Source organism: Aegilops tauschii, chromosome 3 (assembly GCF_002575655.3).
Source record: "Aegilops tauschii subsp. strangulata cultivar AL8/78 chromosome 3, Aet v6.0, whole genome shotgun sequence".
NCBI classification, from domain to species: Eukaryota; Viridiplantae; Streptophyta; class Magnoliopsida; order Poales; family Poaceae; genus Aegilops; species Aegilops tauschii.
In genome coordinates this window covers 487,532,011-487,550,536 of record NC_053037.3, presented here as the reverse complement: position 1 = coordinate 487,550,536, position 18,526 = coordinate 487,532,011, and positions in this window count along the sequence as shown.

Genomic DNA, 18,526 nt, shown 5'->3' with positions numbered 1-18,526 from the left:
GGTGCGTTCGGGGCGCCCTCCTCCTTGCGAGGCGTTTATTTCCTCGTGCCCATCTTGACCTGTTTGCTCAGGAACTACAAAAATTCGTTAGGAGGTGCGCTAAGAGATTCGCCGTTCACCCGTGCCTTGACCTGGCGCTTTGCATCGCGGTACCCAAGGGGCACGGACTAGGAGGGATGCGCCAGTTTTTGGGTTCGCACGAGGGTGGCTCGTGAGAGGGCAGAGAGGAGACAAATGCTCGCGAGGGTACCTGCCTAGCCCCCTCGTGAGGTATGCGAGAGAAAGAACACGAGCGAACCAGAGCCGGAAAATGCAGTAAGAGGCGAGAGAACCGAATTAGCAAGGAACACCAAAGGCGAATTTCGATTTAAGAAAAAGTGAGCCAACCACGGAAAGCAAATGAAAAGCCGCGTCCGGCACCTAGTCTAGTCTTCAAGTCTTCTCACCAGCGCGGAGCTAAGTGCTGCCACTAGGCGTGGGTGGGAGCCCCAGGGCCTGAGGCCGGCACTCCTGAGACTCCGGGGCGTGTACAACCCCACTCATTATTACGTGAGAGTGTCACGGGCGGCGATTCTTCATAGCCACCGGGCCTTATTTACAGGCTCTGGGCCTTTCTTCACAGGCTCTGGGCCTTGCTTCACAGGCTCTGGGCCTTGCTTCATGGGTAGAACTTTTGGAGGTGCTAGATGTTCTAGGCGTTCTGGATGGGCATCCCGTCCTGCGTCTCCAGGCGCGCTGCACCAGGCCTGGAGACATGGACGACCCTAAACGGGCCCTCCCACATGGGCGAAATCTTGTGCAGCCCTTCCCTGGAGAGGACCCGCCTCAGGACGAGGTCACCCACTTCGAGCGTCCTGGAGCAGACGTTGCGGCAGTGGTATCGCCGCAGCGCTTGTTGGTACCTTGCCGCCCTCAATGCAGCTTCGCGACGGCGTTCCTCCCCCAGCACGAGATCCATCCCCCGCGTGGCGTCCTCCTACGTTTTGTCGAACACCAGGACCCGTGCGGAGCGATGCTTGACCTCGTGAGGAAGGACTGCTTCTGCTCCGTAGACGAGGAAGAATGGAGTCTCGCCCGTTGGCTTGGTGGCGGTGGTGCGGATGGACCACAACACGGACTGGAGCTCGTTGTGCCACCCCCTGCCACAGGCCTCCAGCTTCTTCTTGAAGGTCCTGGTCTTGAGGCCCCTCAGGACCTGCGCGTTGGCGCGTTCGGCCTAACCATTGCTCCTGGGGTGTGCCACCGAAGCGTAGCAGATCTGCGTTCCAAGGTTAGCACAGTAGGTTTTGAAGAGGTTACTAGTAAACTGCGAGCCGTTATCTGTGATGATTCGGTTGGGGACCCCGAAGCGGCTCATGAGGCCCTTGATGAACTTGACAGCAGAGCCGGCCGGGATGGTACAGACGGCTTCTACTTCCGCCCACTTGGTGAACTTGTCAATGGCGACGTAGAGATAGCGGTAGCCCCCTGGCGCCCGAGGGAACGGGCCTAAGATGTCCAGCCCCCAGACCGCGAACGGCCACGTGAGCGGGATGGTCTGGAGGCCCTGAGCTGGCTGGTGAATTTGCTTAGCGTGGAATTGGCAAGCTTCGCAGGACTTCGCTAGCTCGGCTGCATCGTTGAGTGTCGTAGGCCAGTAGAATCCACTGCGGAACACCTTGCCGACGAGGGTCCGTGACGACGAGTGGTGCCCACAGTCCCCACCGTGTATGTCAACCAGCAACTCCCTTCCTTGATCGCTGGAGATGCAGTGCAGCGTGACATCGTTCGGTCGTTTCCTGTACAACTCACCGTCTTGGATACAGTATGCCGTGGCCTGCCGGGCCACGCGCGTCGCGTCCTCTTCCTTCTCCGGCAGCGTCCCTTGCATCAGGTACTCCTTGAATTCCTTGGTCCAGCATTCCTCCCGGGGCTCGAGCGCCAAGAGCAGCCGAGTTCCTGAGGTCGGGCCACAGGCTGGGGCTCCCGTGGCTGGAGGCTGTGGGAGCTCCTCCCGAGGCTGAGTTGTGCTTGAAAGCGGTGGCGTGGCTGATGGCTTGAAGAGCCGCTCCTCAAAGATGCCGGGCTCTTGCGGTTGCCGCTTCGATGCTCTCCTGGCGATGTCGTCGGCTTCCTTGTTGGTGCCCCAGGGCACGTGCTGCAACTCCAGGCCCGAGAACTGCTTTTCCATCTTACGCACCTCCACGAGGTATGCCTCCATATGCTCGTCCTTCGGCTCGTATACCTTGTTGGAGAAGTTGACGAGGAGTTGCAAGTCGCCTCTGACGGTAAGGCGCTTCACCCCTAGAGCTGCCACAGCCTTTAGGCCGGCTATGAGGCCTTCGTATTCTGCGATATTGTTGGAGACCTTCTCGCCGTGCTGAAAGCAGAGTTGCACGGCGTAGTAGAGCTTGTCCTGAGTGGGCGAGATGAGCACTGCTCCAGCCCCCGCGCCTTGGTGCGCGAAGGCGCCATCGAAATACATGACCCAGCCGTCTGGAGCCTCGCTCCCTGGTGAGGTGGACCAGTCTTTGCCTTCCTCGAGTGTCGGGGCATCTGTCCATTCCGCCACAAAATGAGCGAGTGTGGCCCCCTTGATGACCCTGGTAGTGCTGAACTCCAACTGGAATGCTTGTAGCTCGATGTTCCACTCAGCGACCCTTCCAGCCGAGTTAGGGCTCCTGAGCACCCTCTCCAATGGGTAGGCTGAGACGACCTTGATGGGGTGGCCTTGGAAGTAGTGTTGCAGCTTGCGTGAGGCCACCAAGAGTGCGAGCAGGAGTTTCTAAGGCATGGGGTAGCGTGCCCTTGCGTCCTGTAGCACGGAGCTGACGAAGTACACCGGGTGTTCGACGAGGGCTGGCACACTGTCGATGCCCGGGTCCTGCGGAGATTGGGGCATCTCCTGAGGTGGAGGGGTTCCTGAGACCTGTCTGTCTTCAGGAGTTTCTGCGACGTTGTCCTGCCGAGCTTGGTCTTCTGTTGCTGAGGCCTTTGCTGCGCCTTCCTGGCCCTGCACCACTTTAGCTCTGGCTTGGCGCAGCGCGCTCTTGGCTTGGCGCTCCTCCCAAACCGCCACCAGCGCCGCGCTGGCAGAGTACGGGGTGGCGGCAAGGTTGAGTACTAGGGGCTCGAGAGGCCGTGGTGCCACCATCATCGGAGGGCTGGTAAGGTATTTCTTGAGGTCTCGGAAGGCTTGGTAGGCCTCCGGGGTCCACTCGAATGGGCCCTTCTTCTTCATGAGCTTGAAGAAGGGTAAGGCGCGCTCTCCCAGCTTGGAGATGAAACGCCCCAATGCGGTCAACCGCCCTGCTAGCTTCTGCATCTCTTGGAGGGTCTGTGGTGGGCTCATGTCCTCGATGGCCTTGATCTTCTCCGGGTTCGCCTCGATCCCTCTGTGGGATACGAGGAATCCCAGCAGCTTGCCTGAGGGGACGCCGAACACGCACTTCTCCGGGTTAAGCCTCAAGTTCACTTGGCGCAGGCTCTCGAAGGTCTCCTCCAAGTCTCGAATCAATGTCCTGGCCTCGCGAGACTTTACCACTATGTCGTCGACGTAGGCCTCTGTGTTTCTCCCGAGCTGCCGCCCCAGGGCGATGTGCATCAGCCGCTAAAAATTCACGCCCGCGTTGCGCAGCCCGAAGGGCATGCAGGTGTAGCAGTACACCCCACATGGTGTCAGGAAGGCTGTCTTCTCCACATCTTCCACCGCCATCTTGATCTGATGATACCCTGAGAATGCATCCAGGAAGCACAGCAGGTCGCACTCGGCGGTGGAGTCGACGATCTAGTCGATGCACGGGAGCGGGAGCGGATCTTGGGGCAGGCTTTATTAAGGTTGGTGAAGTCGACGCACATCCGTTCCTTCCCGCCTTTCTTCGGTACTACGACGGGGTTCGCCAGCCATTCGGGATATTGAACTTCGCAAATGGCACCTGCCGCCTCCAGCTTGCGGGTCTCCTGGACGATGAAGGCCTGCTTCTCAGTGGACTGCCGTCTCGCTCGCTGCGTCACGGGGCGTATGTTTGGGCATACCCTCAGATGATGCTGAATCACCTCCCTCGGGACCCCTGCCAGTTGATTGGGCTCCCACGTGAATATCTCCTTGTTTGCGCGCAAGAACCTCACCAAGGCCTCCTCTTGACCCGGGTCAAGGCCAGTGCCTATGGTAAAGGTGGCTCCCAAAGACCCGTGCTCGTTGACCGGCACCTGCATGGTTTCCGCCTTGTCTTGGCTGAACAGCTGCTTCTTCTTGGTAGGCGCATGATGGGGAACGTAGTAATTTCAAAAAAAAATTACGCACACACAAGATCATGGTGATGCATAGCAACGAGAGGGGAGAGTGTTGTCCACGTACCCTCGTAGACCGAAAGCGGAAGCGTTAACACAACGCGGTTGATGTAGTCATACGTCTTCACGATCCGACTGATCAAGTACCGAACGCACGGCACCTCTGAGTTCAGCACACGTTCAGCTCGATGACGTCCCTCGAACTCCGATCCAGCCGAGTGTTGAGGAAGAGTTTCGTCAGCACGACGGCGTGGTGACAATGATGATGTTCTACCGACGCAGGGCTTCGCCTAAGCACCACTACGATATTATCGAGGTGTAATATGGTGGAGAGGGACACCGCACACGGCTAAGAGATCAATGATCAATTGTGTGTCTATGGGGTGCCCCCCTGCCCCCGTATATAAAGGAGCAAGGGGGGAGGCGGCCGGCCTAGGAGGAGGGCACGCCAAGGGGGGAGTCCTACTCCCACCGGGAGTAGGACTCCTCCTTTCCTTGTTGGAGTAGGAAAAGGGAAGGGAGAAGGTGAAAGAAGGAAGGGGCCGCCCCCCCTCCCTAGTCCAATTCGGACTAGTCCATGGGGAGGGGTGCGGCCACCCTTTGTGGCCTTTCTCTCCTTTCCCGTATGGCCCATTAAGGCCCAATACAAATTCCCGTAACTCTCCAGTACTCCGAAAAATACCCGAATCACTCGGAACCTTTCCGATGTCCGAATATAGTCGTCCAATATATCGATCTTTACATCTCGACCATTTCGAGACTCCTCGTCAAGTCCCTGATCTCATCCGGGACTCCGAACTCCTTCGGTATATCAAAACACATAAACTCATAATATAGCCGTCATCTAAGTTTAAGCGTGCGGACCCTACGGGTTCGAGAACTATGTAGACATGACCGAGACACGTCTCCGGTCAATAGCCAATAGCGGAACCTGGATGCTCATATTGGCTCCCACATATTCTACGAAGATCTTTATCGGTCAAACCGCATAACAACATACGTTGTTCCCTTTGTCTTCGGTATGTTACTTGCCCGAGATTCGATCGTCGGTATCTCGATACCTAGTTCAATCTCGTTACCGGCAAGTCTCTTTACTCCTTCCGTAATACATCATTCTGCAACTAACTCATTAGTTACAATGCTTGCAAGGCTTATAGTGATGTGTATTACTGAGTGGGCCCAGAGATACCTCTCTGACAATCGGAGTGACAAATCCTAATCTCGAAATACGCCAACCCAACAAGTACCTTTGGAAGCACCTGTAGAGAACCTTTATAATCACCCAGTTACGTTGTGACGTTTGGTAGCACACAAAGTGTTCCTCCGGTAAACGGGAGTTGCATAATCTCATAGTCATAGGAACATGTATAAGTCATGAAGAAAGCAATAGCAACATACTAAACGATCGAGTGCTAAGCTAACGGAATGGGTCAAGTCAATCACATCATTCTCCTAATGATGTGATCCTGTTAATCAAATGACAACTCATGTCTATGGCTAGGAAACATAACCATCTTTGATCAACGAGCTAGTCAAGTAGAGGCATACTAGTGACACTCTGTTTGTCTATGTATTCACACATGTATCAAGTTTCCAGTTAATACAATTCTAGCATGAATAATAAACATTTATCATGATATAAGGAAATAAATAATAACTTTATTATTGCGTCTAGGGCATATTTCCTTCAGTCTCCCACTTGCACTAGAGTCAATAATCTAGTTCACATCGCCATGTGATTTAACATCAATAGTTCACATCACCATGTGATTAACACCCATTGTTCACATCGTCATGTGACCAACACCCAAAGGGTTTACTAGAGTCAGTAATCTAGTTCACATCGCTTATGTGATTAACACCCAAAGAGTACTAAGGTGTGATCATGTTTTGCTTGTGAGATAATTTTAGTCAACGGGTCTGTCTCATTCAGATCCGTAAATATTTTGCAAATTTCTATGTCTATAATGCTCTGCACGGAGCTACTCTAGCTAATTGCTCCCTCTTTCAATATGTATCTAGACCGAGACTTAGAGTCATCTAGATTAGTGTCAAAACTTGCATCGACGTACCCTTTACGACGAACCTTTTGTCACTTCCATAATCGAGAAACATATCCTTATTCCACTAAGGATAATTTTGACCGCTGTCCAGTGATCTACTCCTAGATCACTATTGTACTCCCTTGCCAAAATCAGTGTAGGGTATACAATAGATCTGGTACACAGCATGGCATACTTTATAGAACCTATGGCCAAGGCATAGATAATGACTTTCATTCTCTTTCTATCTTCTGCCGTGGTCGGGCTTTGAGTCTTACTCAATTTCACACCTTGTAACACAGGCAAGAACTCTTTCTTTGACTGTTCTATTTTGAACTACTTCAAAATCTTGTTAAGGTATGTACTCATTGAAAAAACTTATCAAGCGTCTTGATCTATCTCTATAGATCTTGATGCTCAATATGTAAGCAGCTTCACCGAGGTCTTTCTTTGAAAAACTCTTATTCAAGTATCCCTTTATGCTATCCAGAAATTCTATATCATTTCCAATTAGCAATATGTCATCCACATATAATATCAGAAATGCTACTGAGCTCCCACTCACTTTCTTGTAAATACAGGCTTCTCCAAAAGTCTGTATAAAACCAAATGCTTTGATCACACTATCAAAGCGTTTATTCCAACTCCGAGCGGCTTGCACCAGTCCATAAATGGATCGCTGGAGCTTGCACACTTTGTTAGCTCCCTTTGGATCGACAAAACCTTGCGGTTGCATCATATACAACTCTTCTTCCAGAAATCCATTCAGGAATGCAGTTTTGACATCCATTTGCCAAATTTCATAAAATGCGGCAATTGCTAACATGATTCAGACAGACTTAAGCATAGATACGAGTGAGAAACTCTCATCGTAGTCAACACCTTGAACTTGTCGAAAACCTTTTTGCGACAATTCTAGCTTTGTAGACAGTAACACTACTATCACTGTCTGTCTTCCTCTTGAAGATCCATTTAATCTCAATGGCTCGCCGATCATTGGGCAAGTCAATCAAAGTCCATACTTTGCTCTCATATATGGATCTCATCTCAGATTTCATGGCCTCAAGCCATTTCGCGGAATCTGGGCTCATCATCGTTTCCTCATAGTTCGTAGGTTCGTCATGGTCAAATAACATGACCTCCAGAACAGGATTACCGTACCACTCTGGTGTGGATCTCACTCTGGTTTACCTACGAGGTTTGGTAGTAACTTGATCTGAAGTTACATGATCATCATCATTAACTTCCTCACTAATAGGTGTAGGAGTCACAGGAACAGATTTCTGTGATGAACTACTTTCCAATAAGGGAGCAGGTACAGTTACCTCATCAAGTTCCACTTTCCTCCCACTCACTTCTTTCGAGAGAAACTCCTTCTCTAGGAAGGATCCATTCTTAGCAACGAATGTCTTGCCTTCGGATCTGTGATAGAAGGTGTACCCAACTGTCTCCTTTGGGTATCCTATGAAGACACATTTCTCCGATTTGGGTTTGAGCTTATCAGGATGAAACCTTTTCACATAAGCATCGCAACCCCAAACTTTAAGAAACGACAACTTTGGTTTCTTGCCAAACCACAGTTCATAAGATGTTGTCTCAACGGATTTAGATGGTACCCTATTTAACGTGAATGCAGCTGTCTCTAATGCATAACCCCAAAACGATAGCGGTAAATCAGTAAGAGACATCATAGATCGCACCATATCTAGTAAAGTACAATTATGACGTTCGGACACACCATTATGTTGTGGTGTTCCGGGTGGCGTGAGTTGCGAAACTATTCCGAATTGTTTCAAATGTAGGCCAAACTCGTAACTCAAATATTCTCCTCCACGATCTGATCGTAGAAACTTTATTTTCTTGTTACGATGATTTTCAACTTTGCTCTGAAATTCTTTGAACTTTTCAAATGTTTCAGACTTATGTTTCATTAAGTAGATATACCCATATTTGCTCAAATCATCTGTGAAGGTCTGAAAATAATGATACCTGCTACGAGCCTCAGTATTCATCAGACCACATACATCTGTATGGATGATTTCCAACAAATCTGTTGCTCTCTCCATAGTTCCGGAGAACGGCGTTTTAGTCATCTTGCCCATGAGGCACGGTTCGCAAGCATCAAGTGATTCATCATCAAGTGATTCCAAAATCCCATCAGTATGGAGTTTCTTCATGCGCTTTACACCAATATGACCTAAACGGCAGTGCCACAAATAAGTTGCACTATCATTATTAACTTTGCATCTTTTGGCTTCATTATTATGAATATGTGTATCACTACGATCGAGATCCAATAAACCATTTTATTGGGTGTATGACCATAGAAGGTTTTATTCATGTAAACAGAACAACAATTATTCTCTAATTTAAATGAATAACCGTATTGCAACAAACATGATCAAATCATATTCATGCTCAACGCAAACATCAAATAACACTTATTTAGTTTCAACACTAATCCCGAAAGTATAGGGAGTGTGCGATGATGATCATATCAATCTTGGAACTACTTCCCACACACATCGTCACCTCGCCTTTTACTAGTCTCTGTTTATTCTGCAACTCCCGTTTCAAGTTACTACTCTTAGCAACTGAACCAATATCAAATACCGAGGGGTTGCTATAAACACTAGTAAAGTACACATCAATAACATGTATATCCAATATACCTTTGTTCACTTTGCCATCCTTCTTATCCACCAAATAGTTGGGGTAGTTCCACTTCCAGTGACCAGTCCCTTTGCAGTAGAAGCACTTAGTCTCAGGCTTAGGACCAGAATTAGGCTTCTTCACTTGAGCAGCAACTTGCTTGCCGTTCTTCTTGAAGTTCCCCTTCTTCCCTTTGCCCTTTTCTTGAAACTAGTGGTCTCGTCAACCATCAACACTTGATGTTTTTCTTGATTTCTACCTTCGTCGATTTCAGCATCACGAAGAGCTCGGGAATTACTTTCGTCATCCCTTGCATACTATAGTTCATCATGAAGTTCTACTAACTTGGTGATGGTGACTAGAGAATTCTGTCAATCACAATTTTATCTGGAAGATGAACTCCCACTTGACTCAAGCGATTGTAGTACCCAGACAATCTGAGCACATGCTCAATGCTTGAGCTATTCTCTTCCATCTTTTAGCTATAGAACTTGTTGGAGACTTCATATCTCTCAACTCGGGTATTTTCTTGAAATATTAACTTCAACTCCTGGATCATCTCATATGGTCCATGACGTTCAAAACGTCTTTGAAGTCCCGATTCTAAGCCGTTAAGCATGGTGCACTAAACTATCAAGTAGTCATCATATTGAGCTAGCCAAACGTTCATAACGTCTGCATCTGCTCCTGCAATAGGTCTGTCACCTAGCGGTGCATCAAGGACATAATTCTTCTGTGCAGCAATGAGGATAATCCTCAGATCACGGATCCAATCCGCATCTTTGCTACTAACATCTTTCAACATAATTTTTTTCTAGGAACATATCAAAAATAAACACAGGGAAGCAACAACGCGAGCTATTGATCTACAACATAATTTTCAAAATACTATCTGGACTAAGTTCATGATAATTTGAAGTTCAATTAATCATATTACTTAAGAACTCCCACTTAGATAGACATCCCTCTAATCATCTAAGTGATTACGTGATCCAAATCAACTAAACCATAACAGATCATCACGTGAAATGGAGTAGTTTTCAATGGTGAACATCACTATGTTGAACATATCTACTATATGATTCACGCTCGACCTTTCGGTCTCAGTGTTCCGAGGCCATATCTGCATATGCTAGGCTCATCAAGTTTAACCTGAGTATTCTGCGTGTGCAAAACTGGCTTGCACCCGTTGTAGATGGACGTAGAGCTTATCACACCCGATCATCACGTGGTGTCTGGGCACGACGAACTTTGGCAACGGTGCATACTCAGGAAGAACACTTTTATCTTGAAATTTTAGTGAGAGATCATCTTATAATGCTACCGTCAATCAAAGCAAGATAAGATGCATAAAAGATAAACATCACATGCAATCAATATAAGTGATATGATATGGCCATCATCATCTTGTGCTTGTGATCTCCATCTCCGAATCACCGTCATGATCACCATCGTCACCGGCGCGACACCTTGATCTCCATCGTAGCATCGTTGTCGTCTCGCCAACTATTGCTTTTACGACTATCGCTACCGCTTAGTGATAAAGTAAAACAATTACATGGCAATTGCATTGCATACAATAAAGCGACAACCATATGGCTCCTGCCAGTTGCCGATAACTCGGTTACAAAACATGATCATCTCATACAATAAAATATAGCATCATGTCTTGACCATATCACATCACAACATGCCCTGCAAATACAAGTTAGACGTCCTCTACTTTGTTGTTGCAAGTTTTACATGGCTGCTACGGGCTTAGCAAGAACCGTTCTTACCTACGCATCAAAACCACAACGATTGTTTGTCAAATTGGTGTTGTTTTAACCTTCGCAAGGACCGGGCGTAGCCACACTCGGTTCAACTAAAGTGAGAGAGACAGACACCCGCCAGTCACCTTTAAGCAACGAGTGCTCGCAACAGTGAAACTAGTCTCGCGTAAGCGTACGCGTAATGTCGGTCTGGGCCGCTTTATCTCACAATACCGCTGAACCAAAATATGACATGCTGGTAAGCAGTATGACTTATATCGCCCACAACTCACTTGTGTTCTACTTGTGCATATAACATCAACGCATAAAACCAGGCTCGGATGCCACTGATGGGGAACGTAGTAATTTCAAAAAAAATCTACGCACACGCAAGATCATGGTGATGCATAGCAACGAGAGGGGAGAGTGTTGTCCACGTACCCTCGTAGACCGAAAGCGGAAGCGTTAACACAACGCGGTTGATGTAGTCGTACGTCTTCACGATCCGACCGATCAAGTACCGAACGCACGGCACCTCCGAGTTCAGCACACGTTCAGCTCGATGACGTCCCTTGAACTCCGATCCGGCTGAGTGTTGAGGGAGAGTTTCGTCAGCACGACGGCGTGGTGACAATGATGATGTTCTACCGACGCAGGGCTTCGCCTAAGCACCGCTAAGATATTATCGAGGTGTAATATGGTGGAGAGGGGCACCGCGCACGGCTAAGAGATCAATGATCAATTGTGTGTCTAAGGGGTGCCCCCTGCCCCGTATATAAAGGAGCAAGGGGGAGGCGGCCGGCCTAGGAGGAGGGCGCGCCAAGGGGGGAGTCCTACTCCCACCGGGAGTAGGACTCCTCCTTTCCTTGTTGGAGTAGGAAAAGGGAAGGGAGAGGGAGAAACAAGGAAGGGGGCGCCCCCCTCCCTAGTCCAATTCGGACTAGTCCATGGGGAGGGGTGCGGCCACCCTTTGTGGCCTTTCTCTCCTTTCCCGTATGGCCCATTAAGGCCCAATACGAATTCTCGTAACTCTCCGGTACTCCGAAAAATACCCGAATCACTCGGAACCTTTCCGATGTCCGAATATAGTCGTCCATTATATCGATATTTACGTCTCGACCATTTCGAGACTCCTCGTCAAGTCCCTGATCTCATCCGGGACTCCGAACTCCTTCGGTACATCAAAACACATAAACTCATAATATAACCGTCATCTAACTTTAAGCGTGCGGACCCTACGGGTTCGAGAACTATGTAGACATGACCGAGACACGTCTCCGGTCAATAGCCAATAGGGGAACCTGGATGCTCATATTGGCTCCCACATATTCTACGAAGATCTTTATCGGTCAAACCGCATAACAACATACATTGTTCCCTTTGTCTTCGGTATGTTACTTGCCCGAGATTCGATCGTCGGTATCTCGATACCTAGTTCAATCTCATTACCGGCAAGTCTCTTTACTCGTTCCGTAATACATCATTCCGCAACTAACTCATTAGTTACAATGCTTGCAAGGCTTATAGTGATGTGTATTACTGAGTGGCCCCAGAGATACCTCTCCGACAATCGGAGTGACAAATCCTAATCTCGAAATACGCCCACCCGACAAGTACCTTTGGAAGCACCTTTAGAGCACCTTTATAATCACCCAGTTACGTTGTGACGTTTGGTAGCACACAAAGTGTTCCTCCGGTAAACGGGAGTTGCATAATCTCATAGTCATAGGAACATGTATAAGTCATGAAGAAAGCAATAGCAACATACTAAACGATCGAGTGCTAAGCTAACGGAATGGGTCAAGTCAATCACATCATTCTCCTAATGATGTGATCCCGTTACTCAAATGACAACTCATGTCTATGGCTAGGAAACATAACCATCTTTGATCAACGAGCTAGTCAAGTAGAGGCATACTAGTGACACTCTGTTTGTCTATGTATTCACACATGTATCACGTTTCCAGTTAATACAATTCTAGCATGAATAATAAACATTTATCATGATATAAGGAAATAAATAATAACTTTATTATTGCCTCTAGGGCATATTTCCTTCAGCGCGGCCTCCTTAGCCTCGGGGGTACCGGCGCCGGCGGGCTGTGCTGCCGCCGCGGTTTTGAAGGCAAGCTTGAGTGCCGTCATGGCCTCCTTAGTGTCCCCCTTGATGGTGAGGACGCCTTTCACTAGTAAAAAAAGACACACCCGTGACATTTTGGGCCGAACGAAAAAAATTTCTGTCATACATATGACACTTCTATGACGATAATTGTGACAAAACCCGGTATCATCATAGATGTGGTGGGCTCCAACTTCTATGACAAAAAATCATGACAGAAAATGGGCTTTTTGTCCTGGGCGGGCCGGAGACGCAGCTGCATGACATTCTTTGGGCCGTCCATGACGGAAAAAACCATGGTAGAAGCGAGGGGGAGGAAAATTTCGGGGAGTTCCCGGTTACGGTAGGAGGTCGGGCGCCGAGCGATGCGCGTTTCTCTCATACACGTACGCGCGTGTGTGCGAGGCGTTGGCTCTAACTGAACCCGAGCGAGGCGTTGGGCTCTAACTGAACCCGAGTGATTGCACTGCAGGCTACGCGTTACTGAACCCGAGCGATCGATCGATGGCTGTTAACTGAACCTGATCGAGCGATTCCTTCGCTACTGCTGCTAACTGAAGCCGATCGATGCTGCCTCTGGGATGAACAGTGAGCATTGCGGGGGGGGGGGGGGGGGGTTGGATGAACAGTGAGCGATGGCGTTGCCTCTGGATGAACAGGACCCCGTGGTGTGGTGGAGGGCTGGATGAACAGTAGACGGTGGAGGGGTGCCCGTGGAGGGGTGGTTGAACAGGACCCCGTGGTGTGGAGGGCTGGATGAACAGTAGACGGTGGAGGGGTGGTTGAACAGGACCCTGTGGTGTGGAGGGCTGGATGAACAGTAGACGGTGGAGGGGTGCCCGTGGAGGGGTGGTTGAACAGTAGCCGGTGGAGTAGCGCGCGGTGGAGGCTGGATGAACAGGAGCCCCTGGAGGCTGGAGGAGGTCGACGGTGGAGATGAACAGTATCCCGTGGAGTCCCGTTTTGCGGTACACCACACCCCTCCCGATGAACAGGACCCCCGTTTCGACCGTAGGAGGTCCGTTTCGTCCGTTTTGCGGTACGCCACACCCCTCCCGATCAACAGGACCACCGTTTCGACCGTAGGAGGTCTGTTTTGTCCGTTTTGTGGTACGCCACACCACTCCCGATCAACAGGACCCCCCGTTTCGACCGTAGGAGGTCCGTTTCCTCCGTTTTGTAGTACGGCACACCCCTCCCGATCAACAGGACCCCCGTTTCGACCGTAGGAGGTCCGTTTCCTCCGTTTTGCGGTACGCCACACTCCTCCCGATCAACAGGACCCGCGTTTCGACCGTAGGAGGTCCGCTTCCTCCGTTTTGCGGTACGCCACACCCCTCCCCATGAACACGACGCATTCCGTTGCCTCCCCATGAACACGACGCATTCCGTTGCCTCCCCATGAACACGACGACGACGCTGTTTCTCCGTTCTGACCCGGCCATGTACACGAGCCCTCGCCGTACGTATGCGCGAGTAGGCGTTCGAGACCCTGCCTGTATGTACGTACGTGGCTGTATTTTCTTTCTTGCACCCTGGCCGCTGTACGTACGTGTACATGCTACGTGCGCGCCTCTACTACGACACGTACGCGCCTCTACTATGACACATGCGCGCCACTACATTGACCAATATATATGTACGTACACGTTCGCGACCAGAATGACAACGCTATGTACGCTTCGACCAGGTGGGTCCCGACTGTCAGGCACTTCCTTGCCTGCGAAGATGTAGCTGGTGGGTCCCAGTAGTCAGGGGGGCGAATTGTTTTGGGTTTTTTTTGCCGGACGCACTTCCTTGCGTGCGAAGATGTAGCTGGTGGGTCCCAGCAGTCGGGGGGAAAATCGTTTTTTTGCACGAACGCACTTCCTTGTGTGCGAAGGTGTAGCTGGTGGGTCCCAGCAGTCAGGGGAAACTTTTTTTTTGCGAAATACGGTGGCCCCTCCGGTGGGTCCCTGCTGTCAGGTGGAGGAAACATTATTTTCCGCGTAATAAGGAGGCACTTCCTTGCTGCCACCGTGGACCCAACTGTCAGCCTCTCCACGTACAGTCCACGTCCGATGGAAGTCGTTCCTTGACCACGTTGACCACGCCGCGCCGAGAGCACCAGGGCGGTGGACGACGGCGAGGCCTAGGAAGGGGACGACGCGGAGCCGGTGAAGACGCGGCAGTGGATGCCCACACGGAGAGGAGTATGAGGGTTCACTCGTTCGGCTGCGGTGTGAGGCTGCCGTCGCTGCAGGGCCTGGCCAGTGGTGGGAATAGTAGGGGCGGTGAGGCCTCCGCGGCAGCACAGCCGGCCACGGGAGGCAGGAGCAGGCGGCACGACCGGCGCTGCTTTGGGCGGCTGGAGCAAGAAGACCAGAGGTTGAAGAAGCACTACGGCCGTTGGATGGACATCGTACGGTCACTGGAGCTAGAATCATTCATATTGACAAAGTTGACAAAGCCCTCCGTCCCCGTCAACTTAGTAGGCCCACAAGTCAGCCTCCCACCAAGGTGGGTTCCAGCTAGCAGGGGGAGTATTCATTTTTTTGTGCGTAATAAGGAGGCACTTCCGGTGGGTCCGAGCTGATAGCGGGGGGGACATTTTTTTCGCGAAATACGGTGGCCCGTCCAGTGGGTCCCAGCAGTCAGGGGGAAACGTTTTTTTCGCGAAATAAGGTGGCCCGTCTAGTGGGTCCCCGCTGTCAGGTGGAGGAATAATTATTTTGCACGTAATAAGGAGGCACTTCCTTGCGGCCGCCGTGGACCCAGCTGTCAGCCTCTCCATGTACAGTACTCTTCCGATGGAAGTCGGTCGTTGACCACGTTGACCACGCCGCGCCGAGAGCACCAGGGCGGTGGACGACGGCGAGGCCTAGGAAGGGGACGACGCGGAGCTGGGGAAGACGCAGCAGTGGAAGCCCGCGCGGAGAGGAGTACGAGGGTTCACTGGTTCGGCTGCGGTGTGAGGCTGCTGTTGCCGCAGAATAACAGGGGGTGCGGGTGAGTGGAGGGATGGCCTGGCCAGCGGTGGGAGTAGTATGGGGGCGGTGAGGCCTCCGCGGTAGCACAACCAGCCATGGGAGGCAGGAGCAGGCGGCACGACCGGCGCTGCTTTGGGCGGCTGGACCAAGAAGACCAGAGGTTGAAGAAGCACTACGGCCGTTGGTCGGACATCGTACGGTCACTGGAGCTAGAATCGTTCATATTGACTAAGTTGACAAAGCCCTCCGTTCCCGTCAACTTAGTAGGCCCACAAGTCAGCCTCCCACCAAGGTGGGTTCCAGCTAGCAGGGGGAGTATTCATTTTTTTATGCATAATAAGGAGGCACTTCCGGTGGGTCCGAGCTGACAGCGGGGGGGGCGTTTTTTTCGCGAAATACGGTGGCCCGTCCGGTGGGTCCCAGCAGTCAGGGGGGAAACATTTTTTCATGAAATAAGGTGGCCCGTCCGGTGGGTCCCCGCTGTCAGGTGGAGGAATAATTATTTTGCACGTAATAAGGAGGCACTTCCTTGCGGCCGCCGTGGACCCAGCTGTCAGCCTCTCCACGTACAGTACTCTTCCGATGGAAGTCGGTCATTGACCACGTTGACGACGCCGCGCCGAGAGCACCAGGGCAGTGGACGACGGCGAGGCCTAGGAAGGGGACGACGCGGAGCCGGGGAAGACGCAGCAGTGGAAGCCCGCGCGGAGAGGAGTACGAGGGTTCACTGGTTCGGCTGCGGTGTGAGGCTGCCGTTGCCACAGAATAACAGGGGGTGTGGGTGAGTGGAGGGATGGCCTGGCCAGCGGTGGGAGTAGTATGGGGGCGGTGAGGCCTCCGCGGTAGCACAGCCGGCCACGGGAGGCAGGAGCAGGCGGCACAACCGACGCTGCTTTGGGCGGCTGGACCAAGAAGACCAGAGGTTGAAGAAGCACTACGGCCGTTGGATGGACATCGTACTGTCACTGAAGCTAGAATCGTTTATATTGACTAAGTTGACAAAGCCCTTGGTACGCTCCAACTTAGTAGGCCCACAGGTCAGCCTCCGAAACGGTGCGCCCCAGATGTCAGGGGGAGGAATCATTTTTTGGGCGGCCGAAGCTAAGAATATCCGAGATTGAAGAAGAAGCACGACATTTGTTGGATAGACATCCAACGGCCTCTGCTGCTAGAACCGTGTGTTGACTATAATAAGTTGACAAAGCCTTGCATACGCGTCAACTTATTTGTTTAGGGGACGCGTCACTTAGTAGGCCCACAAGTGTGTGGCAGAGAACTTATAGCCCATTTGCGTTTTGTAAGAATGTCCAGCCCATTCTTGAATTCTAATGGAATTGACAACAGCCCATTTACAGTTTGTTAAAAGTACAACCCATTTTCTAGCTAGGACAACGATTAATAATTCCAACCAACCGTTGAAGACAGAATTCAATAAAATTTCCCACATTTTGATGGGATCCGAAATATTTTTATCCCGAAATTTCTAGTCTGATTAAATATAAATTTGTATTACGTAAAAATCCAACGAAACATTGCGCGCGCATCAATGAAGATTTAAGATTTTCAAAATCCATAAATAATATTTTATAAACTAATTTCGTGTTTGGTGCATTTTTTTATAGTTACTGCCCAATTTTTATAATTACATCCCATTTATTATTTTTTAAAGCCCATTTTCCTGTTAAGCCTAATGCATCCCTCCTAGGAAAGATTTGCAGCCCAGCGGGGCGGAGAATAACAAGTTGACCTTGCCTGGGTATTCCTCAAAAAGACGTATAGCTGGGCTAGCCTTTTCATCTTGAAAAAATTAGTATCTGGCTGGATATCTGGCCTAGGCAAGACGGGCCACAGCCCGCCCAGTTAATACCCTGCTCTCCTCTAAACAACAACGAAATCATCGCCAAGAAAAACTCTGCAGTGCTCACGCCTCAAAAACACAAATACTGCTCGAGCTGCTTGGTCCCAGCTGTCGGCCGCACCTTGTGCAATTCTCTCGTTTATATTGACTACATAGGTTGACAATGGTGTGGTACCGTGATGTCAGGAAACCAGGAGAAAGCAAAAAAAAATATAGTTGTACATAATAAGGAGGCACTTGCGTACGTACGGCTATGGCCCTAGTGGGTCCCTAGTGTCATCCAGTCAAAATAAAGTCATCTCCTGAATCCTCATGTTCGTTGACGATGTTAACAATGCTCGGCGCCACAGCGAGCGCAACAACTCGAAGGACAATGGAGAGGGCCTCGCGGGCCCTACGGATGGTCTGATACAGCGCCCGCTGCTCATTCAGGAAGCCAGGATCATCGGACACCTATGAGCACCTTCGAGAAACTGAGACGGCATGAAACGGTAAGGCCGCGCTTGGGAGCTCTGGTTTATTTCAAACTTGTATTAACATACAAGTGTAATTTACTCGTCATCGGAAACAACGCGTAAAATACAGGCGTAATGAAAACGAGGGCCCGAGGTCTGTAAGTAAAACCGGTGGGTTACGCGTGTAATTTGAGAGACGAGTGTATATTACGAGCACTGCTATATGGACGACATTACCAGACGATACATGCACCACGTGCGTATCATGCCATCCATGGGCAAGGCTGAAACAACAGCTAACGGCTGGATTAGCAATCGTTCGAGTGTCGTTCAACGTTTTTATCATGTGTGAAGTACTTCCGATATTTTACTAGTCGAAATCGACCAACCAAGCGCCTTCGCCTGAGACCA